The 27,633-nt window shown below is 40.3% G+C and overlaps 1 protein-coding gene across 3 annotated transcripts in view; it reads left to right on the forward strand.

Annotated features, from left to right (window-relative positions):
• The first annotated feature begins 575 nt into the window (after positions 1-575).
• The window catches only part of LOC111153556 (SPARC like 1), a 48,987-nt gene continuing 21,929 nt past the window's right edge, over positions 576-27,633 (forward strand). For 2 of the 3 annotated variants that reach the window (XM_022512651.1, XM_022512659.1), the window contains exon 1: positions 576-962. The gene's annotated coding sequence lies outside the window, so the exon portion shown is untranslated. The remainder of the gene's footprint in view (positions 963-27,633) is intronic. The other variant, XM_022512669.1, reaches the window with a different exon arrangement.

Consider the following 27,633-nt stretch of genomic DNA (forward strand, 5'->3'; position numbering starts at 1 on the left):
AGGTAGAAGTAGCAGTAGAACAGAATAGACGCCTATATAAATAACCCTAAAGCCAAGTCAAAAATAAATGCGTAACACTAGTCTATTTCATGAGAAAACTTCTTCTCCTAGACCAGTCCTTGTACAGAGGGTTTTAGTAAAGAGTGGTGTTGGGGGAATAATGGTGCATGAACCGCACCATTTCTGAATTGGCATCCAAGTGATGTATAATATGAATGAGTGATGCTTCATCTATCCAGAAGTTTCTGAAGGTCGTTTAAAGAAAATTGAAAGTATCTGAGGTATCCCGCTTCTATTAAAACTGAGACTGTATTCGTGAGAACAGTTTCCAATTAAGCAGTGTAAAAATGCATCTGCTGGAATTATTCTTCTCCCCTTCCCTTACCCCCACCCCCCAATTTCCTTTAAGAAGAAACAACAGCAGAGTTTCTTTTCAAAGTCTTAAAATAAAAATCCCCAAAAAAGGGATCCTGCTTGCTTTTAGAGTTGTTTGAAAAAGGGAAAAAAAATGCATAAAGAGCCACGTGCTTCTGTTCTGGCCAAGTTATTAGCCTCTGAGAACAAGAGCTAGAGGAGAGGACTGTTAACCCCATCGTCTCAGGCGGGATGAGCTCGTTCCCGGTTGGCTTGCACAGCCTGGAAAGCTCCTCGCGCCCTCCGAAAGAGGCCAGCCTGCTGGAGAACTGCAGGAATCTGCAACAAAAACGGTGACAGCCTGAAACACACCCGCTGCCAACCTCCACATTTGTCTGTCACCTCAGGCCCCAACGAGTTGACAGAGCAGCAGAATTTCAACTCCAACAGACTCAGTGTGCTTCTGGGAAGAGAAGCAGAGCTAACGAGAGAAGAGATTTTTTAAAGAGTTTGGCTATTTATCCAACTTTTACTTCCTGGCTGTGTGCAAAGAGGAGATTCAACTCCAATTTTGTACCAAGGCTCTGGGTCCAGTCACATCCCTGAAGGTAAATTTTTATAAGTTTACTGTATCATCTCATTGCATTTGTTATACTAATTTGTATGATCTGATGAAGATGTCTAAAATTTTTTTCCTAGTACAAAGCCATTTATTTACAAAAAAACAAAAACAAAAATCCTTTTGTGTGATTTACAGAAGAGCTAAATAGGCAAGTTTAACTCTCATATTCATGTTTCCTTTTCTTCTCCAAGATTAAGTAGTAAATTGTAATAAATGATGGTTTTTAATGTCGCCCACAAACACAAATGTAGAACCGTTGCTGGTCACATTAGCATTCAGATCTTGATGACGTCTGAATCTGGGAATGGGTTTTGTAGAAATATTTTGCTAAATATATTAAATAAATCATAAGGGATGTGGTTTCTTTTAAACTTTCCAAATCAAAGCGTTTTCCATGTTTAAATTACCTGAAATTATTTCATCACCACGTTGTCCTAGTCTGTACCTAACAGCAATGTAGAAATGGAACATTTTGCTTTTCCAAAAGGTAGGAAAATTCCTATCCTACTATGATCTTTGATTATTTTTTAATTATTAGGACTATTATTCATTTCCTAACTCCCTTTTATACTTTTACGACTAATTATGTCTTGTCTCCTTCTACCATGTTTTTAAGATGCACACACATAAAATTTTTCTAATTCGTAATGATGTCTTATTTGGGGAGGGAAAGGGGAGAGAGGGGAGCCGAAGAGCTAAGGAGATTCTGGTAACTCCTCTAGCGTGAGGTACTGTCATTTCTGGCTCTGTTGAAATGAAAAGCAATAATGCAAGTCACGCTCACTCATCCTCCCAGGTATTAGAGTCCCCCTGCAGGAGAAAACCATGCTTTCAACTGCAGATTGATGCTGCTGATACTCTAACCAAGAGGTACTGCGGAAAGAGTATCTCTTGTGTACTGCCTTTAATCTGCAAAGAGGTTAAGTATGTCTCCTTGGCATTGTATCTGAGCTTTCTTCTGGCCCACAGCCTAAGTACACGGAATAGAAATGTTCACTCAGTCCAACTCAGCAGAAATCTTTTTTTTTTTAATCTCCCCTTTCTCTTGGATGCCAACCTTTTTTCAGTTCAGAGCTTATTCACCTAAACTTTGATGGTAATGACTACTGTTAACTTTGACTATTTAAAAAAAAAGACACTCTCCTTAGGAAAGACTTAAGTTTATATTTCTGTTCATTCAACAAGATCTAGCAAAGCAGAGCAGTCTATTTCATCCACTTATCATCCAGTCAACCAAAAGAATATGTACGTGTTATTAATGAATCTTGCCCTTTTTTTTTTCTTTTATGGAATTTCTGTACAGCCATTCAGCAGTTACTGAGGCTTCTTTTCCAGGTCTGTTGGGATTCAGTTCCCAGTCTTTCTCATGTGCAGCTCCACTTATCAACTACGTAAAAAAACAGTGATGATAGAAATGAAGGGCGATGTTTCTAGACAATGCCCGAACATTATTCATTTCATTTCCTCTTGACAGCTTGTCATTTTTATTCCATTAATTTGTAACAGTACACAAGCATTGCTATTCAAGTTTAGCACAATGTCCAGAATGTGTTAGGAATCAGTTTCCACCAAAAAGAACAAAAACAACTACAGTTTTCCCTCCACATATCCTTCTGGAACAACCTTCAGTGAAGGAGAAAGGGGCCCCTTAAAACGAGAGGCCAAGAGATGCCTGGTGAAGCTGGGGTGTCTGGTTCATACAGGCCCATCGGGCATCTTCCACCAAAGGCTCAGCTTGCAGTGGTAGTACCAGCTGGGGCCAGCCCGGTTTTTGTATTGGGCACCAAAAGATGGACAGAAATCTGGGAAACAGAGTGTGTGGTCTTGATTGATTGTAGGGACATGGTTTAATAAAGTGAGTCAGATCTGGGCTCTGGAAACATACAGACCTGGTTTCCATCTGGGCTTTGCTAGGCTCTGTGACTTCGGGCAAATGAATCTTTGAGCCTCAGGCTTCTCATTTGTGGAAATGAGGGTCATAAAATTAGTTGCCACCTCAGAGATCTGTGGTGACATTAAGTCAAGAAAAATAGCTATGCCTGGTGTATAGGAAGTAATCAGTCAGTCATAGCTAATATGAACACACTACCCTATCTATAAGTCCCGAAGAGAACTCTGTAAGAAGGGAATTTACCGTAGGTTTTCCCTCAAGGTCTTTTATTTACTCATCTATTAAGCAAGTGGTAATAATAATACCCACAAATGTGGTTGTTGTGGGAATTAAATGAGGTATTTTTTAAATACTAAGTACAGCACCTGACAGAAGGGCATGCCAGGAGAAAGTGTTCGGTTATGCCCTTGAAGTGATTTTTCTGCTAACAAAATTCGGGATCAGGAAGGAAATATTCTTTGAATTGTCTTTTTTTACCCAAAGAAATTCAAAAATAAATCTGACTCTGTTGTACTCCCCTGGGGTGGAGGGGCTCGACATGAAGTATTTATTACCGTCTTTTACTCCTTCATCAATTAGTTGCTTCTTAATGGCCAGTCAAATGAAACCAAAGGGAGTTTTCTGTTTCAGAGTGCCATTAAGAGAGAGAGAGACGAAATGCTGCTTTGCAGTCAATTCTGTTTCGTTGGCCTAGTTGGACAGGGGAGAAGGCCCCCAATATTTCTCCTTTCTTATCTTTTCTAAAGGCGAGAATAGGGGGTTGGGCTTGTTCTGGGGGTATTTTTTCCCCTTTCTAACTGAAATTCAAACGAAAGGGTTTGGGTTTTGTTTTTTGTTTTTGTAAACCTCTCCCCTATGCTCCTCGCATTGAAATGTCAGCTGCTTTTTCTGGCTACATGTAGCAGGAGCAGCCTGTCGTCATAGCAATGAAAGGGTATAGAGAGACTCGAGTTTCATGACCCACTCTGTGAAATAACTCTTAGTCGGCTCTAAAATCCTTCTTTAGAAAAGAAGTCTCCAGTCCTGGCTTGTTTCCTTCCTATTATGTAACCCACTTATGTACACCAATTGCAGGAGCTAAATGTTTCCTTTAGAGAGTCAATGAATCAATGCTAAGAAAATGAACAAGAAAGCTACTGAAACAGTGACCAGTTTCCTCTAGAGTGCAGGGGAAAAACAACTGGGAAGGCAAAGGAAGAAAGAAATAATCTCCCTTCATAGCACACACTGCACAGCCAGAATAAATCCATTTTCCTAGTTCCCACTGGCTCCTCCCATCTTCACGACACACCACAGCAGAATGGTTATCCAGGAGAATCCTGGGGCAGCCTGCCTGGGCTCACAGCCTGGCACTCTCTTGTCTTCTGTCTCCTTGCCTCTGTCTTCTCATCTGTAAAACAGAGCTAATAATAGTCATAAAACTGTTGTGGGAATCGAATGAGGTTGTGCGTGTAAGGCTCTTATTCCAGGGTCTGACCAGTGGTCAAGGTTGACTATTAGGCTTCCAGGCTTCAATTTCCCCTGTTTGTTAAATGAGTGTAACAGCAATTCATAAGACTGTTGTAGGATTAACTGAAAGAATGGGTGTGTTATGCCCAATAATGGGTCCGTGATTAAAGGAGCGAGACCGATATAAAGCGAAGGTCAAGCAAAGCTTTATTTCATGCCAAGCATCAAGAATCTAACCGAACGTTGGGGCCGCACCTCTTACAAGAGAGGGCGAGCCCTCTCTGTTTCCCAGACTAGCTTTTAAGGGCAAAGGCCATGCGGTCGGGCCTGGCCACCAGTGAGATTGTAACACACACAGGATAACTCCACAGTGATTCTAGGTGACCAATTGAGTTACAATTTACCCTAGTAGACATTGGATTTAGCCTATCACACCTTGTTTAGGATTGGCGCCCAAAAGGCTTCCAAAGGACGGGGCCCATACTCCTTGGTAACCAGGGAGACAGTATGCATCCCCCCACTGATCGGATGCCTCCACCTGGCCTGACCCACCTTTGTATCTGGGCTTTGTTACCTGAAGCTGGTTTCCGGGACTTGTTTCCAAGTAAATCCCCTGGGGGAAGGGGAGCAGGGACAGTTTCTAAATAGGTCCTTACAGGTGTAAGTGCTCAGTAACTCGTAGTTCTTTTAATACTTTTCATCATTGTGTCTAACTCTGATAGCAATAGCTTTCTTTCAACTCGGAATTTCCCAATGAGTAACTGTAATGAACGCAGGCCTCAGAATTATCATCATATAAATGTGAACCACTGAATGCCCGAAGAGGAAAAAAAAGAAAGAAGGGTTCTTACATTTATAAAGAATAAAGAAAATTCTCATTTTGATTAACAGTAGAATAAAAGGTTATTAAAATATCTTAGCTTTTATTAAGATGCTTTATATTAAAATTTCTGTTTTAGTTTCTACAGTGTTGTCCATGCCATGCGATTATGTAAACAAGTAATCTTTTGTCTCAAACAATTCATGTATTCAATGTTCTGTACCATGAGAAATGCCAGAGGTGCTACAGGAGTGAATATAGAGAGGAGCTGTGCTCTGGTGGCTCTTACTGTGTAGGTAGGGAGACTGTCATTCAACAAATCATCACATTAATAAAAAGTGTTTATGCCCAAGTGCTTGTGCACAAGGTGACCTCAAATACAAAGCCATCTTTATTTTTCTAATGAAAAGATCCTCAGCCAAAGGCCTAAATGCACGAAGGATCTAAATGCACAAATGGAGAGTATGTTGTAATGTATACTTAAGATGCCTAAGATGTACTCACTGAACCCACTCCGTAATTTTCTAATACAGACTAGTGCAGCATCAGTCCTCTGCAAGTTGTTTATAACACACTTCTCAAAAATCTGCCAATGCTGCAAATTGGATCCCCAAGTATGAATTCTTTCTATGGTAATGATCTCTATGTATTAATTACTTTATTGCTTTTCCCAGTCCTCTTTCAAGTGATGTGGGAAAGATCTTAGGGTTCGAAGCCAAGGGCCAAGAAAGAATTCTTGAGACATCTTCAGTGCAAAAAGCTGGTTTTATTAAAGCACGGGGACAGGACCTTGGGCAGAAAGAGCTGCACTGGGTTTATGACTAGTAGCTGATTATTATATACTTTCAGGTTGGGAGGGGCTTAGGGATAACACAAGCCTCCAAGGTATTTTGAAAACAAGACCTTGAGGGGGCCTTGAGGGGGCCAGCTATTGTTAGGAAAAGGTCATTTATTACTGTTTAGTAAAAACAAAGTCTCAGTTATGAGACCCTTCAGATGCATATCAGTGGGTCCATATGCTTTGGGTATGATTGCCAACATGTATCTTGAGGAGGAGAGGTAAAGGAAGTTTCCAAAGGAATTTTTATATGTTAAAGTAGACTTACAGGATCCTGGGGTGGGGGGGCGGTCAGGTTAAGATAGCCTTCTGTCCTTAGCAAAGTGTTACATTGAGGCAGCTGAGTTCCTACAGCAATGTCACTCTGCCTGTTTCAAGGACTTGTCAATGGGCTGTAAGAAGTAAAGAAATTTAATTTCTCTTTTGCCTTTGTTTCCCACATCAGAAGGACTTATTTGAAACCACTTGAGTCTGTAAGGTGTGGTTTTCTAAAACTGCAGTTCTAACACTTGCAATAATGAAATCATACCTCAAGAATAATTACCACATCTGCTTGAAATACCTTTATCTCCTTTTTTTATTGTGAAGATGACCACCTTAAGCATGACAAAAATAAGCATTGCTTGAGATCATTTCAGGCTGTTTTCCTGAAATGGTACTTTGCTGTTCAAAATGAAGTCATTGAGACAGTGGTCTTTAATGTGAGAGATCTCAGAAGCATTAGAATATAAGGCAAATCCCTCCTTTTCATAACATAATTCTGGGGGTGAAAAATTCACAGTATATTTGAATATGTATTATATATAATTATATGCTGGGGCACCTGAGTGGCTCAGTGGGTTAAGCCTCTGCATTTGGCTCAGGTCATGATCCTGGAGTCCTGGGATGGAGCCCCACATGGGGCTCTTTGCTCAGCAGGGAGCCTGCTTCCCCCTCTCTCTCTCTGCCTGCCTCTTGCCTACTTGTGTTCTCTCTCTGTGTCAAATAAATAAATAAAATCTTTAAAAAAAAAATTATGTGCTGAAATAAGTGTTAAGAGGACAAAACACCTTTGTTCTAAGAAAGTATGTAAGCAGCCTAACCCCTGCGGAAGGTCAGTGATGGCTTTCCCTGATCTAAAGCTAAATGGGTGTTACTCTCTGGTGTCCCTGTGTGTGCTTATATGCCCCTGTGTGTGTGTGTGTGTGTGTGTGTGTGTGTGTTGGGTGGTGGTGGTGTGATGAGTGGGAGCTGGCAAGAGAATTCTGTGATACCTTGGACAAAGACCCTGTAGCAAGGAGGATCATGGGCTATTTGAGGAAAAGAGAGAAGGCCAGCTCCTGTGAGAGCAAAGAGCAGAACGATGGGAAATGCAAATCCTAAGCAACTCTCCTCATGATGCCCTCTTCCCTGAGCACTAAATGTTTTTCCCCCTGCTTGATTCATGTTTAATGTGTATCTTTACCATCTCTGTCAAATTCTGGTTAGACTCAGTGCCCCAACTGGCATTAACCATGTTTAACCCTCACTTGGCCCCACAGGGTATAGGTTGGGTTAGGAAGAATGACAGCCAGTTGAAAGTCAGAGCTCCAGAAAATCTGTATCATTCATAGCTGGGACACCTTGATGTAGACGGTGACTCAGCAGAGAACTCAAAATAGAAGAGAATCTTTTTTTTTAATCCTTCAGATAACTGTAACGTCAAGCTACAGAGCTCTCCCAAGAGACTCATTAATACCTTAAAAGCCCTGAAACATCAGTGTTAACTCTGGATCAGGTAACCATATGCACATGTCAGCCGAAATGATTGAAGGGTAACTGAAGGGTAACTGAAGGGTGACTGAAGGGTTTCCTCTCTAATAACAAAGCCTTTGGCTATCTTATAAAGACAGAGTGAAGGAAAAGTTTGATTATGAAATACCTAGGATAATCATTTTGTTTACTACGTTTCCCTGAAAGGAAATTCTTACATAGTTTTTTTTTTTTTTTTTGGTTTTTAATTTATTTGACACAGAGAGAGAGATCAAAAGTAGGCAGAGAGAGAGAGGGGGTGGGGAGGAAGCAGGCTCCCTGCGGAGCAGAGAGCCCGACGCGGGGCTCTATCCCAGGACTCTGGGATCGTGACCCAAGCCAAAGGCAGAGGCTTTAACCCACCGAGCCACCCAGGCGCCCCTTCCATAGTTTTAATAATTACTAAAAATAGCAGCCTACAGTCTTCCTCTGACATAAATGAATTCAGCAGAAGATCTACCTTGTCTTATCTAGAAGCGTGGATGTACATGGTCTAAGAAACAACATGCCAAGCGTAAGAAGAAAAACAAAATAGAGAAAATAGTCGAAGCAAACCTCTTTTCTTTCTAGGGTATATATGGTGTGTCTTTCTCAGTTTGTTGGACTTTAGACAAGGTAAGATGAACAGATCAATAGTCATAATCTGCCTTGAAAACCAAAAATGTTGAAGGAAGGTTTTTTTAGTTTCCTTGGCCTAGAAGTAAGGGGAAGGAACTGTAAGTTTGGCTGAAGCTGCCTTTGAAGGAACCAACATCCTGGGGGAGAGGGGGCAGCTCAGCTGCCTGGGGACTTCCAGGAAACATGAGGGAAATTCACTTCAAACAGTAACTACCAGCACTAAAATTTCCAAGGAGTTAATTTACATGGCCAACAGAAAAGATAGAAAAGAATAGATTCCAACCCTGTTCCTCCCTTAGAGGAATGGATAGCTATGTACCCGTTCCTAGTGCAGTGGTCAGACAGCTTGTTACTGCTTAAGAGAAAAGAAAAGAGAAAGGAGATAGAGAGAAGAGGTGTATAGTGACACAAGGAGTACCCAGTGGAGAGAGATGGTTCAAACAGGTAGATTTAAGCCAAGAGAGAACATGCAAAACTTCAAAAATACAATTTATCTTTTTAAGTTTTAATTTAAATTAGTTTATCAAATGAATCAATTGAACGAATGTCCTACCAAACTATAGAAACTGAAACTGAAATACAAAAATCTACTCTGACCCAATCTTATTCTAATTTAAACCTCTAGAAAATATCCTAGAAACTGAAATGCAACCAGTCACAAATAAGAACCCAAAATGAATCAGAGGACCCAGAATATATTCTGTTGGTTTGTGTAAATTCACTCCTAAATCTAGATGGAGAGTGACATTCTAGGGAGTACCAAACTTTGGGCTCCCTTCCCTTCTCTAAGAGACAGAAATTTCTGGATATCAGGAGCTAGAGAGACCAAGAGTCGGAGAGTTCCATTCAGAAGTATTTCCTAACAAAGCAGCATTCCAAGCCATATTTAGCTATCACATGCACAGTTTTCCACCCTCCATCTAAAGGACCAGGCATTGGTCATAGAGGCCAGAGCTGACATAGCTCCATCAATCTGGGGTGGCTGACACACCCATGGCCTGTTTTGCTGTGCCTTTCAGTCCAGTCCCTTTGGGCTCAGCTGGGCTACCTTCCCAGCCAGAGGAAAGGATACCCAGGGCCTTTTCCTTGTTTTTCCAGCGACAGAGCTTGTAGACCTGCTGAGAAATCTAATTACAACCTCCTTTCATGCTAAAATCCAATTACAACCTCTCCCAGGGTGAAAGCCAATCCTTTTGATACAAGAGGAAGCCAAACAAAGAGGCTTCAAGCTGGGGGTGTGCCTGTGTTCTGCCTTCTCTTAGGCAACTATGCAGAAAGGTTGCAGTGACCTTCTTTTGCCTTGAGTAGGAACGGTGGCCATAATCTATCACGACTCCCATCCTCATAAAAAGGAAAAATATTTTTATATCTGATGGTGGAGTTTCTCAGGATTTTCTCAAGCATCCATAAGTTGGGCAAAGCAAATTGTGAGCCACTCTGCACACACACATTTTTGATTCAGCAAGATGACTTTTTTAATTGAATTTGGAATATGTTAAGCAAGAAAAAAGTGAGTTATTAAACCCAGTATCTTCCTATAATCTGTTCCTGATATCTTCAGTGTTCTGTGCTGCCCTTTCAGGTACCTGTTCACTTGTGGATAATGAGAAACTGCAGTGCTGCTGGAAGAAGGGTCATCCCAAATTCTGAACCCTAAATAAGATAAACAGAGACGGTTCTCAAAATAGTCATTTGTGGGAATACATATTGTCCAAGTACCTGGCTGGCATAAGTCTATAATTGCTGAAACAATAAAAATTTTAACCACGTTCTAATCAAGTATCTATCACTACTACAAATCACTGTAGTCATAGTGATTTGCAGTTTACCCCAAAAAATGGGCAAAATTTTTAGAAGGAGCATCCAATTATCTATTAGGTTTTTAATTAGATATGAGTGGAGCAACGGGTTTTTTTTTTAATAAGATAAAATTACCATAGGCTCACATAAAAGTGCCACATATGTAAAGTTAATATAAATATATAAACAAAGATAAGATTCACCATTTAATGACTCTCAAATAACTCCAACAGGAAAAGATTTTTTTTTAAGGTTTTATTTATTTATTTAACAGAGAGAGAGATCACAAGTAGACAGAGAGGCAGGCAGAGAGAGAGGGGGGAAGTAGGCTCCCTGCTGAGTGGAGAATCCGATGTGGGGCTCAATCCCAGTACCTTGAGATCATGACCTGAGCCGAAGGCAGTGGCTTAACCCACTGAGACACCCAGGTGCCCCCAGGAAAACATTTTTACTATAGTTGACTCAACTTCAATTACCTAATTATCTAAATAAGATGATAGGGAGCCAGTAGCAAGGATGACTGAGGTTTACAAAAGTCAGAATAATTGATGGTGATTGTAGGTCAATGAAAACCTATAACTAGTTTTAAGACACCATGTTTGCTCAGACCTTCATGTTCTCTTAGCTCAATGGAATCATTTTTAACTCTCAAGCCATTAGTTCAGAGGGTCCCCTCAATGCGTTATTGGGAACCAAACAACTTGGAGCTAACTCTAAATCCATGCAGCATTCTGTTGGAGTTCAGTAGACTCAAAACACGAATGTTGAACCCTCTTCTTTCCCTCTTCTTTCCCTCTCTTCTTTCCCTGATCCCCAATGTCAGCACATAACAGTAACCTTTGAGGACCTCATAGTGGAGTGCAGGTTAAGCTCTTCCCAGGAAACTTTTCAGCAACTTCCTAAAATATAAGTAGAGGTAGCTATTAGAAGCTTTTGTTTTAAACTGGGAAAACTGTTTTTTTTTTTTTTTAAGATTTTATTATTTATTTGACAGAGATCACAAGCAGGCAGAGAGGCAGGCAGAGAGAGAGAGAGGGAAGCGGGCTCCCTGCTGAGCAGAGAGTCTGATGTGGGGCTCGATCCCAGGACCCTGGGACCATGACCTGAGCAGAAGGCAGAGGCTTTAACCCACTGAGCCACCCGGGCACTCCATAAACTGGGAAAACTTTTGATTTAAACTCGCAATGATTTTGCGTTTAATAGCTTCTTAGATACCTATGGGGGCAAGGGAGGAGTATGGTTTTAGCTTACTGATAAAAACAGCTGCTTGATGCCTCCTTGTAATCTCCTTGAAAGCAATTGAAAGTGATTGCTTCAAAAGGAAATGGTTTCTTGGGGCGCCTGGGTGGCTCAGTCGGTTAAAGCCTCGCCTTCGGCTCGGGTCATGATTCCAGGGTCCTGGGATCGAGCCCCACATCAGGCTCTCTGCTCGGCAGGGAGCCTGCTTCCTCCTCTCTCTCTCTGCCTGCCTCTCTGCCTACTTGTGATCTCTGTCAAATTAATAAAATCTTTAAAAAAAAATAAATGATTTAAAAAAAAAAAAAGCAAATGGTTTCTTTTGGTTGGAAAAACTGTGGATAGGAGAGCAGAAGTTTACTATAGTCTGAGCTCTGGATATGATTAACTTCTTTTCTTTTCCCACAAGGTGACAGACAAAAATCTAGCCCATGCTTATTTTATGTTTGGTTCTTTGTTTTATCTTTCCCAAATCCTCGGTATTTGGATGGTGGCCAAATAAGGCCTGAGGTTGTAATCCTGGCTGGAGGTGGCTGAGTCACCTCACACTTCCCAGCATCTTGATAACAGGGCTAACATCTCTAAAGATCCATAGCATAGTTATTGATGTAGTATGTACATTTTAGTGCCATGAAGCTATTGAAAATAGTCATTGTCCAAAAAGAATTAACAGCAGATTCCCTTATACAGTGTTATTCATCCAAAATACAACTTTGTTTCAATGTGGCTAATTAGACTACTCTTTTTTAAAAATTTTATTTATTTATTTGACAGAGAGGGATATCACAAGTAGGCAGAGAAGCAGGCAGAGAGGGAGGGAAGCAGGCTCCCCGCTGAGCAGAGAGCCTGATGCAGGCAGGGCTCGATCCCAGGACCCTGAGACCATGACCTGAGCTGAAGGCAGAGGCTTAACCCACTGAGCCACCCAGGTGCCCCTAGACTACTCTCGATTAGGCAATTCTCTACATGTTTGGACTAACTACCCCAAAACAGTGGTTTTAGAACAGATGTTTACAATGTTTAGTCAGCCTCAGTTAATGAATTGGATTTCCTTTGGTATAGGAAAGGACTACAAAATAGAGGAGGAAAGAACAGAGAGACTAATTTACTTCCTAAGGTTCCAGTTTAATCCTGGTGTCCTAACATTCTGGAGATTGCATGAAAAGCAAAATGGGAGAGTACTTTAAAGTGGAAAAAAAAAGTCATGTTCCAATACAAAATACTCCCAGAGCTACCGGCACATATTTCTTTCTAAAACTCTTCAATCCACCTTTCAAATCTTATGATTATATCAGCAGAACCATCTTTATTGAGTGCTAATCACATTTGAATACCTTGTAGCTTTAGATTCTTTCCAAAGATGAGGACTTTTGTGTTCCATTTAAAAAGAAGAATGTGCCCCCAGGTAAGGCACTACAGAGGAGGAGAAATGTTCTCCTCTACCCTCTTATGTTCAGTGTTTGGGGCCTGCAGATTAAACTGACAAAAGGTTAACAGGAGAAAAAGATTTATCCATATGCAACCAGGAGCTGGCTCCTTAAACAGTTAAAGTTTAAGGCTTATATAGGCTTATACTTATTTAGTAGGAGAAAGGAATGAGTGAGGGAAGAAACAGCTTCTATGAAAGGACAAAAGATTTCTTTAGGAAAGACAAATGGGTTTGTAGAACAAACTGGAGATAAGAGAGTTTGTGAAAATGTTTTATTATGTAAGTGGTTTTTCTTCTTCAGAGCCATAAAACTCTCCTGGAGAGGAATTTATGGTAGGTTTACTCTTGGTCTCTCTCCCAGGAGTAGAAGCTACCCTGAAGAAGGAATTTATGGCATTTCTCATTTCTCATAAGGTTCTGATTTTAGTCAGATAAAGGAAGCTCCAAGAAGGCTTCTTTCTGCATCTGTTGAATCTCAAATGCCCTCAGCTTAAAATAATCTTCATACCAGCTCAAGGGTTCCAAGTGGGTCCCCACAGCAACTACTAGACAGACTTGAAACAGGGCAGCACGGGGGAGCAGGAGGCAGCTTCATTGGCAGAGGATCTGAAAATATTCAAACCCGTGAATCCTAAATTTTGAATCAAGTGTTGTTTGGTCAAGGTTCCAGCAAGGACATGATAGATCCAGGCAGAAAAATTGATTTGGGGATTTGAGAGAATGTATTAAGGGAATGTATTTATCAGGTGTTGATGAAGTTCTAGAATATACGTGAAGTTCGGTGGGGTGAGGTCCAGAGCCAATGACCAAGAAGGAATTCTTGAGACATCTTTGGTGCAAAATGGTGGTTTATTAAAGCTCAGGGACAGGACCCGTGGGCAGGAATAGCTGCTGCCCCGGGGTTATGAGGGGTGGCAGGTTATTTACCCTGGGGCTGGGGGAAGTAAGGAAAATGGAGATTTCAACAGAACTTTCATATGCTAAAGAAGACCTACAAGATATGGGATACCAGAGGGCTTGCCATTGCCAAGGTCATTTTGCCCTCTAGCAAGGTATTAACATTAAGATGGGTGGCAAGATTCCTAAAGAATGTCACAGATGTCCCACCCAGGAGTGGGGGTGGGGGAGGTTGGAGGGTGTCAGCTTTTGCTTTGTCCTCAACCCACCTTCTGTGCCCTCATCAGTGTGAGCAGGGTATAGAGAAGCCACAGGGGTTCTGAGAACAGGCAAATAAGAACTAAGTTTGTACATGCCAGGGGAGGGAGCATTTTCTAAACTCAGACAGAAAATGCTGCATAGAGAGGGTAACTGAGGGGAGCTGTGACCTTCAAAAGAGGGACATAGTCACAAGAGAGGGAGCTGAGAAAATGCATACCCTGATTTTGCACTCCTCCTTCCCTCACATTTCTCCTGCAGTGCACCCCACCTGCTGAACCCAACAGAAACATCAGGCAAGAGAACCTGAAGATGTAATTCACACAGGCTCTGGGAAAGCTCAGGTTGGAGAAGGCTTGGAGAGTGAATGTAGAGTGGATTTGGAGGAGCAGATGGAAGGTTTCTAGATATTTAGTTGGGGGAAAATCTTTTCCCAGGATGGGAGAGGTAGAATTAACAGCTGTAGACCAGCTGTGTCCTCTCCTTGCTAGAATGAATCTTCTGGAGCTTCCCTTTGGAAGGCATGAATATGCCCAGGTTTTTCATCCTATTTTCAAAGAACTTCTCAAACCTCAGCCATAAGATTCATTAAGGTTGTTGTATCTGCTTCTTTCAGAGAAGGCAGTGTGTAGCGGTGCACCACTGGGAAAAGCCATTGTTCTCCCTGTTTAATGTGTTGGCCCTCACCAAGGCACATGAGAGACTTCAACCATGTGCTGAATCCTGGAGGGACTTCTGCTTGGAGTGAGTCCTTTCATTAGCAGTTCTCACAAACACTACTCATCAAAGCCCACCATTGTTCCCCAGCAGATCCCAACACCATGAGAATGAGGCTACTTGGAACTGTTCTTAGGTATGATTTGCTGTTTTTCTTAATCCTGGAAGAGAACTACCCCAGTGAATAGTTCTTGGTGCATTCACAGAGCTGAAAGCACTTGAAATTCCTCTCCCAACTAGCAGAGCTTAACAACCGATTTACTCTATTAACAAAAGGGAGACAATTTCCATTGAATCCAAAGAGGTTTTCTATTGTGCTTGTTGAGTTTAACTAATAAGGGAAAGTCAAATAAGAATAGAGCAGAAAGCTAAGAACCTGACATTCAGGGGAAAGAAATTTCAGGGAAGTAGGGAATGAAATAGATGGGGCTGGGGTTAGGGGCGTGGGTTGTAGAGAAAAGAGCTAAAGGCAAAGAAAGAATAGGAGTAATATATCTGATCATATCATGGGCTAGGCTTCAAAATTGTCATGCCCGTAACAACATGGAGCAAATCATTCAGGTATTATTAAGTCCTGCAACATGATAAATGCCACAGGCCTTCAGGGGTGCCATACTCAGGAGTAGATTCAGAATTTGTGAACCAGAAGTTTACTGTATGTATTGGGTCTTCTTTTTTAAAATAGAAAAATCAAAATTAGGTACGAGGCTTTGTAAGGAGCACATTCAAGTGGGGAAATTTAAAGCTTAAGCTTAAGTATATGTGAAAAATGGGGGGAGGAAAAATAAATGTAAATATGAGAAAACCCTGCATGCACAGAGAAAAAGGAAATAAAAGGCCAGATATCATAATATGATTCAGCAAATAAAAATAAATATGGCCAAAATAATTTTTCACAGTACACCACTCTCAAATAGCTCCCAAGGCAAAGCATTTTTACTATACTTGATTCAACTTCAGTTACAGAATCATCTATCTAATATGATAGGAGCCGGTGGTATCACAGCCTGAATTTTACAAAAGTCAGAAGAATTGACCTTGTCTATATGTCAGTGAAAACCTGTAACTGGTTTTAAGACACCATGTTTGCAGGGTGCCTGGCTAGCTCACGCAATGGAGCATGTGACTCTTGATCTCGGCGTTGTGAGTTAGAGCCCCACATTGGGTGCAGGGGTAACCTAAAAATAAAATCTTTTTTTAAAAATAAATAAATAAAGATACCATGTTTGCTCAGGTCTTCATGCTCTCTTAGCCCATTGGAATCATTTTTTTTTAAGATTTTATTTATTTATTTGACAGAGAGATCACAAGTAGGCAGAGAGGCAGGCAGAGGGAGAGGGAGAAGCAGGCTCCCCGCTGAGCAGAGAGCCCAATTCGGGGCTTGATCCCAGGACCCTGGGATCATGACCTGAGCCAAAGGCAGAAGCTTTAACCCACTGAGCCACCCAGGCGCCCCTGGAATCATTTTTAACATAGGCCACAGTAGAAACTTTCAGAAGGGCTGGCAAATGCCTGAGGGCTAGAACAGAGAACTGCCTTCATGGGTCCATCATGTATAGTTGTGAAATGAGACCCAGTGAGATTAGTGAGTGGCGAGTGGTACGATCAGATGAGGAGCTCCGGGAGGAGTGATGAAGAGGTGTGGAAACATAGCTGTCGCACAGTCTTGCCTAAGATAAGCCTGTGGGATCCTCTAAATATAATTAAAGTAACCCTTTAATTATTTGTTGTAGAAGAGGAAGAATGTACTAATTTCTTCCAAGCTGGAGAGAGAGAGAGAGAGAAATCTTTGAGAATGTCCCTGAGAAACAATTCCTCTTGAAATCTTGCATGTTTGTCATTCATGACTGGGCACAGTGGCACAGAACTCCAGAACCTCTCACCGGATGGGTACTCTTTATGAAGTGGAGGTGAAGTGACAGGAATAACAGACGGTTCACAGGTGAAGTGCTTAGCATAGTTGCTGGCATATAGTAAAATCTCAAAAAATACAGGACATTATATTACCTATTATGTATAACAGTTAATGACAAAAACCTACATTTTCAATAAAGCTATAGTTAGGTGAATAATTCAAAATCCCAAAGCTTCTTATGAGCTAAACTCCAGAGTCCTAGAACATCACTTCTACCTCAGTCATTTGGTGAAGTAACTACAGCCAGTCCAATTCGAGTGGCAGAAAATTAGACCTCTCAATAGGAGGGACAGCAGACAACTGACAGCTATCTTTACTGTCCTGTAATGTTTATGTGTGCGAAATAAGAAATGTTAGAAGTTGTCTCAAGACAGCTACCCGTGCAAGTTAGAATAGAGTTGACATTCGTGGATGTTTGGTTCTTAAAGAGGAGACCTGTTTCTGTCATACCAAATATTTCATCTAGATGTTTGTTTTGAGGCAACATGGGCTGTCCAGTAGAAGAATTTCAGGCATTTGAAATTTCAAATCCTAGGTTTCCCCCGAAAGGCCACTCCTATAAAATTCAGTCTAGCTGTCATCTTTTAAAATTCCAGATGAGGTTCTCATGAAAGTTTGATAATGAGACACTCTGTTTCTAACAGAAGGAAAAGATTCTCCTCAAAGTTCTCCACCATCTCTCATCCCTAACCTCTCTGGACCCACAAAAAGAAAGAGTGGTACAAAGGAAAGAACTCAAAAGGGATGAATTAAAGTCTCTGCAAAGTATTGATTGGACTTATTAAACCATTTTTGCTTTATGAATGTTTCAAAGAAATGATATCCTTCATTTCATTTGTACAGGTGAAATCACCAAATGACTATATGATCACATTTGAGTCTCAAAACAACCCTAGAAGATAAATAAGAGAGGTACTATATTTTTGTCTGTTTTGTAGATAAAGAAATCAGTGACTTGACAAAAAATCTCTTGGCTGGCAAAGGCAGCTCAGTTCTGGAGCTCAGATCTTCCAACTCAGTACCAAGTGTTCTCTCAGCTATGCCAATGCCTCTAAATAGACACACAAATTTGGGCGAAATAACATTATCTAATTTCACGTCAACTCTCCATATTTAAGTCCCTAGGTTAATAACTTTGTATTCAAAAATTTGTCTTATTACTGCACTTTTCACCCAGAGTTGTATTTGTTCTTTTTACAAAAAAGAACAATTTGCATTTCGTAGAGCACACACACCAAATTTGAATGTCTCAAAATATATGACTTTTTACTGATCCAAGATTAAATGGTATTCGTCATGCTTAGCAAGGACATCATGGTTTCATTTTCAAAGTACTTTGCAAGCATCAGCTAATTAAGCCTCCCTGTCATCTTCAGTATGACAGTTGTTTTCAAAATATCTCTCATTTCCCAGGAAAGTTCTCCGCTCTGTCTTCTTTATACAAATCAGCACATTTGTTCAGTTCTTAAAATAAGCTAAAGGCTGTGAAATTACTTTGATCAGTGTGTGGCAAATACAATTAGCTCAGTAAGGAAAAATGCCCAGTGACTGATCTGAAGGACAAAATGGAACACAAGCACAAGAACTCAAGGCCTTCTACATTCTGAACACTAGATTGTTCCACGAGGTCTAGTCTTTAAAAGTATAACACAGTCATCTGCTTTATAAGTGAAAATTTGAGGTGGTTTCCTACTAGGGTCATTCTAAATGACACAGTCATATTCTGTGTTTAAATTTTGTCTTTTATTTCAGGATGAAAATAAACATGAGAACTAAAAAATAGAACTAAAAAATAGAACTAAAAAATAGTTCCATTCTAGACACAGTAAATAATCAGGGACCATATAGGAAATATTGGGTTGACTCTCCAAAAGCCTGCACGACTAGTCACCATAGGTCATGTGACAAACCCTGTACTTATTTCATGTCTTAGTACGTCTTCCCACAGCTATGCAAAGATTCTCAGCATTGTAGTAGCTCCTTTGGGCTAAGAACAATGAGAAAATACCTCTTACCTGAGACCAGAAAGACATTAATTCAGGAATATCCTTATCTCCTAAGTATGGATTAGATGCATGTAGAAAACTAGAATTTAAATGTGTGGAATAGAGGACATGTCTGTTTGAGTTTATTTATTTTTTTTTTAATTTTTAAGATTTTATTTATTTGACAGACAGAGAGCACAAGTAGGCAGAGAGGCAGGCAGAGAGAGAGAGGAGGAAGCAGGATCCCTGCTGAGCAGAGAGCCCGATGCGGGGCTCGATCCCAGGACCCTGGGATCATGACCTGAGCCGAAGGCAGCGGCTTTAACCCACTGAGCCACCCAGGCACCCCTGTTTGAGTTTATTTTTAAAGAGTGAACTAAAAGTAGAAATGTTCCAAAACCAAGACACCCGGGAAGCTTAAGATCACCAAGGGGAGGAAGACCTGGAAGGATGGAGGGAAAAAAGTAAAGGAACATTAAAGATTCATTTTCTTTATAACACAACTAATACAAGACATAAATGACTACAACGATAATATTGATGAGATGCACCAGGCAGAATGATGGAAATAACAATCAGTTACATGTATACATTACTTCAGAGTTCGCAAAGAGCTTCTCCACCTCAGCGGCTCCCTCTGACAATGCAAGGAATTGTTATTTGCATTCTGTACATGAAGTTTGGAGAGATGAAGTAATTTGCTCAGAGTAATATTTAGTACTTGACAGAGCCAGGGCCCAAAGCCAGAATCTCTGATTTCTAGTCTTCAGCTTGTTCTGAAGCCATCATGGAAGAATGTTTGATTCTGAGTCCAAAGTACTGCATTCTAATCCTTGCTCACTTCTTAGCCTTGCACATTTAGCCAAGTAATTTAGATTCTTCAGGCTTCCATTTCTTTATAGTCAAATGTTGTCTACTTCCTTTCCTTATTGGATCAAATGAGACCATATACAAGAAAGTTTTTTATAACTGTGAAATGTTATATAAATGTAAAAAGAGCAACTTAATGAATTCCTGGGGCCTTGCCTCAACATGTCCTTATTGTTAAGCTTTCTTTCCTTTTGTCTGAAAGAACAAAGAATTCCTCTTCTCTTCAGAGTTAAACCTAACACCTGTGCTTTAATAATAGACCAGCAAATATTTAACAAATTCTATCATCTTCCTTCATCTTCATCATTGTACAGATAAACAATGAGCATCAAAAAGCTAAATATTTTATCCAAGATTGTGCAAATTAAGTAGTAGAGCTCTGAATCAGAGCCTTTGTCTTTAATCACTGTGCATGCAATATTGCCTTCACAATGACTCAGGCAACTTCTCTGTCTTCCACCTGTTTCAGTTATCTATGCATAACTGAAATCTACCCCAAATTTAGGGTGGTTGCATAACAGTGATGCATAACAATCCACCCCAAAATTAAATGACTTAAAACCAATCCCCTTATTTGCACTAGATTCTGCAATTTGAACAGGACTCACCTGGGTAGTTCTTCTGGTGACTTTTGTCTAAAGTCACTCATGTGGCTCCAGCAAGCTGGGAGCTCAGCTGAAGCTGAACCATCCAAGATCATCTTTCATTTCCCAGACATCTATGTGGCCAGTGATTGAACTTATTAAGCCATTTTTGCTTTATGAATGTTTTAAAGAAATGATATCCTTCATTTCATTTGTAGAGGTGAAATCACCAAATGACTATATGATCACATTTGAGTCTCAAAATAACCCTAGAAGATAAATAGGAGAGGTACTATATTTTTGTCTGTTTTGTAGATAAAGAAATCAGTGACTGTGACAAAATCACACCTGATTCAGAGGTCCCAGCTAGTCTCTAGCCCAATTTTTTTACAACATGGTGAATGGCTTTCATAGGAAGACAAATCCCAATATGTAAGTGCCAACTAAGCTTCTGCTGGCATCATGCCTGATATTGTCCCATTAGCCAAAACAAGTCATAAGACCAAGGCCAAAGTCACAGGGAATAAGGCCCAAAAGTTGTAGTTCACTAGGGTTATCATTGTTTATCACATCTCCTCCCTGTTTATCTTCTCATTCATTACTTACGCTTTCCCTTCAGCATAGAAGATACTTTAATGACCACATTTTAATACAAATAAAAATTTCCAGTGATCACACATTCCCGTTTAGCTACCATCTTACATTCCTTTCATAGTCAACTACCTTAAGTGAGTGGTCTACTTTCATTGTCTTCATTCCTTCTTCTACTCCCCAGTCACTGCAGACTGGCCCACACCAACACCATTTCACCAAACCTACTCTCCTTCAATTCTCCAATAACCTCTGTATTTCCAAAGGCAGTGGATAATTCACTGGACTCGTTTACTCTGACCTTTCTGTAACATTTAACACTTTCTTATGTGACTCCTTTCTCTGATCCTTTGTATCTTTAGCTTTTCTCATCCTCTAATGGCATTAAATGGTCTTCATTCACCAGGGTTGTAGCTCCTGCTCTCTGCCCTACTCACTATATAGCTTCCCATGCTAATAGCATTCAAAACTATCTTTAACCCCGAACTCTGTGCTTATCCTAGACCTGTTTATCCAAGTAGGTCACTACTCAAATGCAATGAATTTAAAACCAATTTATCATCTTTCTTCTAAAATCATATCTTCCTGTTATAATCCCTTATCTTGGTGATGAATGCCACCATTTACCCAGCTGCCCAAATTAGAAATGTGATAACCCAAGACTCTTCCTTTTCTTCTTCCAACAGTATCCAATTGGTCATTAACTCTTCTTTGTTCTGACTTTAAATAGTTCTCAGAACTCTCCAGTGGTAAATGTTTAACAATCAGCTTTGGACAGGATGGTTTGGGGCTACTGGGGCTGTTGGGTAGCATTATCTGATTTCAAATGCCTTTTATCCCTATTTCTGTTGCATTATGTATACATCACATTATATTAAATCAAATCATTGATTTACTTGACCTCCTCCTTTTCCATTCTTCAGACAGGAACCATGTAGCCCTGTGCTTAGGTAGTGTCTAGTAAGCACTTAAATGGATAAAAGAGTGAAAGAGTGATGTACTCCCTGGCCAACGTGACACGTTTCTTCTTGATCCATTCAGCTGCGCTCCATTTAAGAAAACAAAGGGAATTGTGTAAGATCCTATGATCAAGTTAAAGGGAATTGTTTTTCTCAAATTTAATGAGCTATACACATTGCTGTAAGAACTAAAATCAAGGGAAATTAGTCTTGAAACCCACAATACTTGTGATGATTCTTCCTTGCTCTTTATGTTGGTACCATTTATAAGAAAATGTGGTAACAGTCTCTTAGCCTCATTTCATTGTTATTTGTGATGAATGTAGGCAAGAGTCCTGCATCCTGCAGCCCTGTTAAGCTGTTACCTAAAATTAACCATCACACATGTTATCCCCATTCTAGATAGGGACTCTGAGGCTCAGAGGGTTAAGTAATTTGCTAAAGATGACATAGATGGCAGCTGCGGGACCAAATTCAAATACACATCTTTTTTTTTTTTTTTTTTTTAATTTTTTTTTAAGATTTAATTTATTTATTTGACAGACAGAGATTACAAGCAGGCAGAGAGGCAGGCAGAGAGAGAGGAGGAAGCAGGCTCCCCGCTGACCAGAGAGCCCGACATGGGGCTCGATCCCAGGACTCTGAGATCATGACCTGAGCCGAAGGCAGAGGCTTAACCCACTGAGCCACCCAGGCACCCCCAAATACTAATACTTCTAACCCCAAAGCACCATTCTCCTTGTACTAAACTGGTAGTTCTCCATCAGGGCAATTTTATCCTCCAGGGGATACCTGGCAATATCTGGAGACATTTTTGGTGTCATAACTGGTGGGGGATGAGGGACTTGCTATGAAATCTAATGGGTAGAAGTCTCACAGTTGCTGCTAAACATCCTACACGCAGAAGAATGCTAAACATTCTACATACTACAAAGAATCACCCACCCAGAAATGTTCATAGTGCCAAGATAAAGAAAGCCGTCACTAAATTATACTATTTTGTATTTTTACCATTTCCTACTGCTAGTAGAATAGTAATATGCTGATCTAAAATATAAATGTCTGTAGTTCCATAAATCTAATAAATACTGGCTAAAGGAATGAATGAATGAATGTTAAATTTTGAATATAGGGGAAGGAAACTGCATTTTTCAATGACTTTTTACATTAGCATTCACTAAGAGCATAAAATATTTTAAATTATCATCAATAATAGAAATAGGAAATAGATACCACTTACGTGCTTGAAGCATTAAATACCACAATATAAAATGTTTCATTTTGATACTATAAAATCATACAATATATTTTCAATGGTATTAGTAGTTTAAGGAAAAGAGATAACAGCAGTTTGTGGTTCATGAGATTCATAGAATTATCATGTTTTAGCAGTATAAAATATTAGAGCTGAAGGATCATCAAGGTCACCTGCTTCATTGTTCATCACTTAAGAAAACTGTATCTAGGTAAGTGAGTTACCCAAGGTCTCTTGGCCAGTGAAGGACAGTGTTGGAACCAGAATTCAGCTCTCCTGACAGTTACATGCTTTTTTCATTCCAAGGTATTGTTTCAATATCCCTGAAGTGTTAGAATTTGGGGTGTGGGGTGTTGCTGCATATTTTCGTTTAAACATGTACTTCATCCAAAGGAAATTGAATTTCTATGTTTTTGTCTTGTTTAGACAATAAAAAGCATTATTGAAAGGGATTTTTGATATCAAATAACCCAACCAACATTCTATGATAAGACTTTTTCCTCAACATAGAAAAATATATTTGCTGTGTATGCAAACTCTTGAAACTTACAACATCGGAACTCTTTATTTAAAAATTTAGAGTGAATTCTCAACTTGTTCCCATACTGGCTTAGGGTTTTTTTTCCTCCTTCCATGCATCTTTGTATAAGAGGTAAATGGAGATCTTGATTTGCAAAGGAGCTGGGAATGCACCAGCACAGGAGCCAGGAAAGCTGGGTTCAAGGCCAGTTTTCTTTCTTAACAGCTCTCTGGCCTCCAGCATGTCCTGTCATAGCCTTTCTAGCCCCGTTCGTCATCTCCCACGTCATGAGGTTATTGCCAAGGTTGAAGAAGATACTATCCCATTTGTAGATCTGTTTGGTAAACCCAGAGCACTTTGATAATATAAACTTCCAGTATTTGTTATACACCATTACTAGTTCTAAATAATGTTTATTTAAGGATATAAACAGAACACACATTCCTCTGTTAGTACTCTGAATTCCTGAAGTTATGGATAGTCATTTTCAGAGGGGTCCTTTAGAGGAATTGAATTTAAGTCTCCAAGCTGAATACATACATGTTATTCTCATTAAAAAATGGAACAGATTAGTTTATTTGAGGTGATACAAGGTTACAAGTGATTTATGTTTTCCCCCACACTCAATCTTTAATCTCCATTCTTCCAACACACTATCCCCTAGTCGGAATAATGGGATAGGTGAAAAGTGTGTTCTTATTTTTTCTAACATGATAAGGAAGTCTGTCCTACCACCTGTAGGCTCCTTTTCTTTAATAAAAACTTTATTTGCTAACGAAGTTAGAACCAAAGACCTTAGTAATTTCTATTGTCCTAGAAATAGTAGTAGCAGCAGCAGCAGCAGTGGTAGTAACACAGATATAAATCAGATGAAGAAATAGAAATCATCTGTTCATTAGATAGTATAGATGAAACATATGCATATATTGCCACTCTGCTAAAATTCCAGTATAATGATAGGAAAGGAAAAATAATAATATAAACTCACAATGAAAAGGAAAAAGAGAGGGTGACAAGATAAAAGATAACGGCAAATTTTTGGAACGTAGCAAGCAATTGGAAGAACAGGGAAAGCTTAAATCTAAGGATGTTCAGAGAAGGGTGCCATAAACAAAGAAGCCAGTTCCCACTGCAGAACTCAAAAAAGTTTCAAAATTGGGGGTACCAGGTCATTTGGAAGTTGAGGCAAGGGTAGAGGCTGAAATCAGGGGGATTGGTTGAAAGCCTCTCAGATAAACTGATACCAGATTCTTGCTCATGCTGGCATTGACAGAGGACTCCCCATTTCACCCTAAACAGGAAAGAGAAGGTTATTCTCTGGCCCTGGGCTTTAGAGAGGCACCATGGAGGGTGGTATGTGACGCCATACAGAAATCTGGGGACTAAGTGAGAGTCTGTGTATGCCCTGAGAGATTTCCAGTCCCTTCACTCCTTCATCTCACAGCATGGAGCAACCAGGCTTTTACCCCGCCCTATGGGGTAGGAAGTATGAAGATCTTCCCTGGGGGGGGCGGGGGGAACTCCCCAAGAAAAAAAACCTGACAATGACATCGAGGGCATCGCATCAAAAGTGTTAGGTTACTGTCTGAGCCCCTCCGTGGTAGCTCTCCAAAGTGACAAGCCCTGCCTGTGAAATGTCGAATTGGCTTTTTAGTGACTTGCTACTAAATATTACCATACAAGAAAGACATTACACATTCGAGAAAAGCTTTCGACATAAAAATCAAAGACCAAAGTAAACCAGAAAAACAGGGATAATATGGAAACAGAAAATACAGGGTTCAGAGAAAATTTTTTAAATATTGAATTACTATCTTCAAAAACAAGAGTATATATCACACTAAAGAAAAAAGATGATAACATCTAAAAGGGGGAACATCGGGAAATAAATTTAAAGTGTGTGAGCAAAACATTTAAAAAATTAGTAGTAGAGAAAAAAGATAAAATTGAGGAAGTTTCCCAGAATAATATAAACAAGATGGAAAAAAGGAGCAAAAATTGTAAGTAAATTAGAGAACCAACCCCAAAATTCTGACATTTAACTATTATGAATTCCAGAAAGAAAATACAAAAAAATAGAGTAATAAAAATTATCAAAGAATTAACATGTGAAAATTTCTCAGGGGGCACCTGGGTGGCTCAGTGGGTTAAGCCATTGCCTTCAGCTCAGGTCATGATCTCAGGGTCCTGGGATTGAGCCCCACATGGGGCTCTCTGCTCAACGGGAAGCCTGCTTCCCCCCCTCTCTCTGCCTGCCTCTCTGTCTACTTGTGATCTCTCCCTCTGTCAAATAAATAAATAAAATATTTTTAAAAAATTTCTCAGAACTGAAATATATGAATTTCCAAATGAAACAGGCCTAATGAGAGCCTAAAGTAAATTAAAAAGGATCCAAACTGGAGTGTCTGGCTGACTTAGTACGCAACTTTTGATCTCGGGTCATGAGTTTGAGCCCTGCATTGGGTGTAGAGATTACAAAAATAAAAAATAGGGGTGCCTGGGTGGCTCAATGGGTTAAACCTCTGCTTTTGGCTCAGGTCATGATCTTGGGGTCCTGGGATTGAGCCCCGCATCAGGCTCTCTGCTCAGTGGGGAGCCTGCTCCCCTCCCAGCCCCGCCTGTGTCTCTGCCTACTTGTGATCTCAGTCTGTCAAATAAATAAATAAAATCTTAAAAAAAAAGAATAGTTGTTTGGTTTTTTTTTTTTAAAGGATCCAAACTAAGGCAGAGATTGTAATACCCTAAGATACTAAGAACAAATATTGAAGCTTGGGGGAAAAACTTAAAAGCTTACATAAAGAAAGAAAAAAGCCAATTCTCATTTAAAAAAAAAAACTGGAGGAAAAACAACATGGTATTCTTACTAGTGTTAGGTACGTTATTAAACGAAACGAGACTGAGACAAGGTGAAAGTTATGCAAAGCTCTATTCTATGCTAAGCATTAGAAGTCAGACTAACCGGCCAGGGCTGTCTCCGAAGAGAGCGACCACCCCCAGCTTACAGGCTCAAGAATTGACTGACTGACGGGTCAGGGCCGCTTCCGTGGAGGCCGACCCCTCCCCATCTTACAGACTACCTTTTATAGAGCAAAAGTCTGGCCACACATAGGTGGCCAATGAGAGTGTAGTCATGCTAGGTCACACGCAGGTGGCCAATTGAATTACAATTTACCCTATAGTAGCTGTTTGACCTAACCTATTACTCTGGTCAGAACTGGTGCTCAAGGTTGGCGCCCAAACGGCGGGGTTTACATTCTTTGGTGGTTAGGGAAAAAGTATGTGTGTTTCTTACTGATTGGATGTCTCCACCTGGCCCGACTCGTCCTTGTATTCTGGGCTCTGTTATCAAGAACTGGCCGACCTGGCCTTGTATTCTGGGCTCTGTTATTAGGAACTGGCTGACCATATTTTACTGGTTTCCCAGACTTGCTTCTAAGTAAGTTTCTCTGCGGGGAGGGAGGCAGGGTCAGTTTAAGTTTTACTGCACAAACGACAAAATGGCTTTTAACCAAGATGGAGTCGCTCTGGCTAAATAGGTCCTTACACTAGCAATACAGGAAACTAAAAGAAAATGGAATATGTTTTAAAATTCTGAGAAAACCAATGTTCTGATCTAAAATTCTGTATCAAGGGAAGGATAAAATACTCATGTTTTCTTAATATGCGACGTCTCAAAACTTCTGTCCCGTATAAATTGTTTCTTTTGGAAGCTTCTGGAGGATATGCTCAGTGAAATGAAGGAAGACACCAAAAAAAGAAAAACATATGGGACCCAGGAAGCAAAAACTGAAACCCAGGAAAAGAGCAAAGGAAAGGGGATTCCCAGGGAGGTGGTGACTAGCCCGCCAGGAGGAAAGCAGGCCGGCTGCCTGGGTGCGTCAGTCATGTGGAGCAAGACAGCCAACACCTGGGAGACACAACTCCAAGGGGAAAATAAGCCTTGGGGATTTTCTTAGGGGTTTGTTGTTGTTCTAGTGTTGCCATCGTTACCATATTAAAAGGAGTTTTTAAATGTTGTTGGAAAATTGGGGAAGAATAAGTATACATGGGGGCGCCTGGGTGGCTCAGTGGGTTAAGCCTCTGCCTTCGGCTCAGGTCATGATCCCAGGGTCCTGGGATTGAGCCCCAAATCGGGCTCTCTGCTCTGCAGGGAGCCTGCTTCCTCCTCTCTCTCTTTCTGCCTGCCTCTCTGCCTACTTGTGATCTCTGTCTGTCAAATAAATAAATAAAATCTTTAAAAAAAAAAAAAAGAATA

Source organism: Enhydra lutris, unplaced genomic scaffold, assembly GCF_002288905.1.
Source record: "Enhydra lutris kenyoni isolate GAN:26980312 unplaced genomic scaffold, ASM228890v2 scaffoldscaffold3, whole genome shotgun sequence".
NCBI classification, from domain to species: Eukaryota; Metazoa; Chordata; class Mammalia; order Carnivora; family Mustelidae; genus Enhydra; species Enhydra lutris.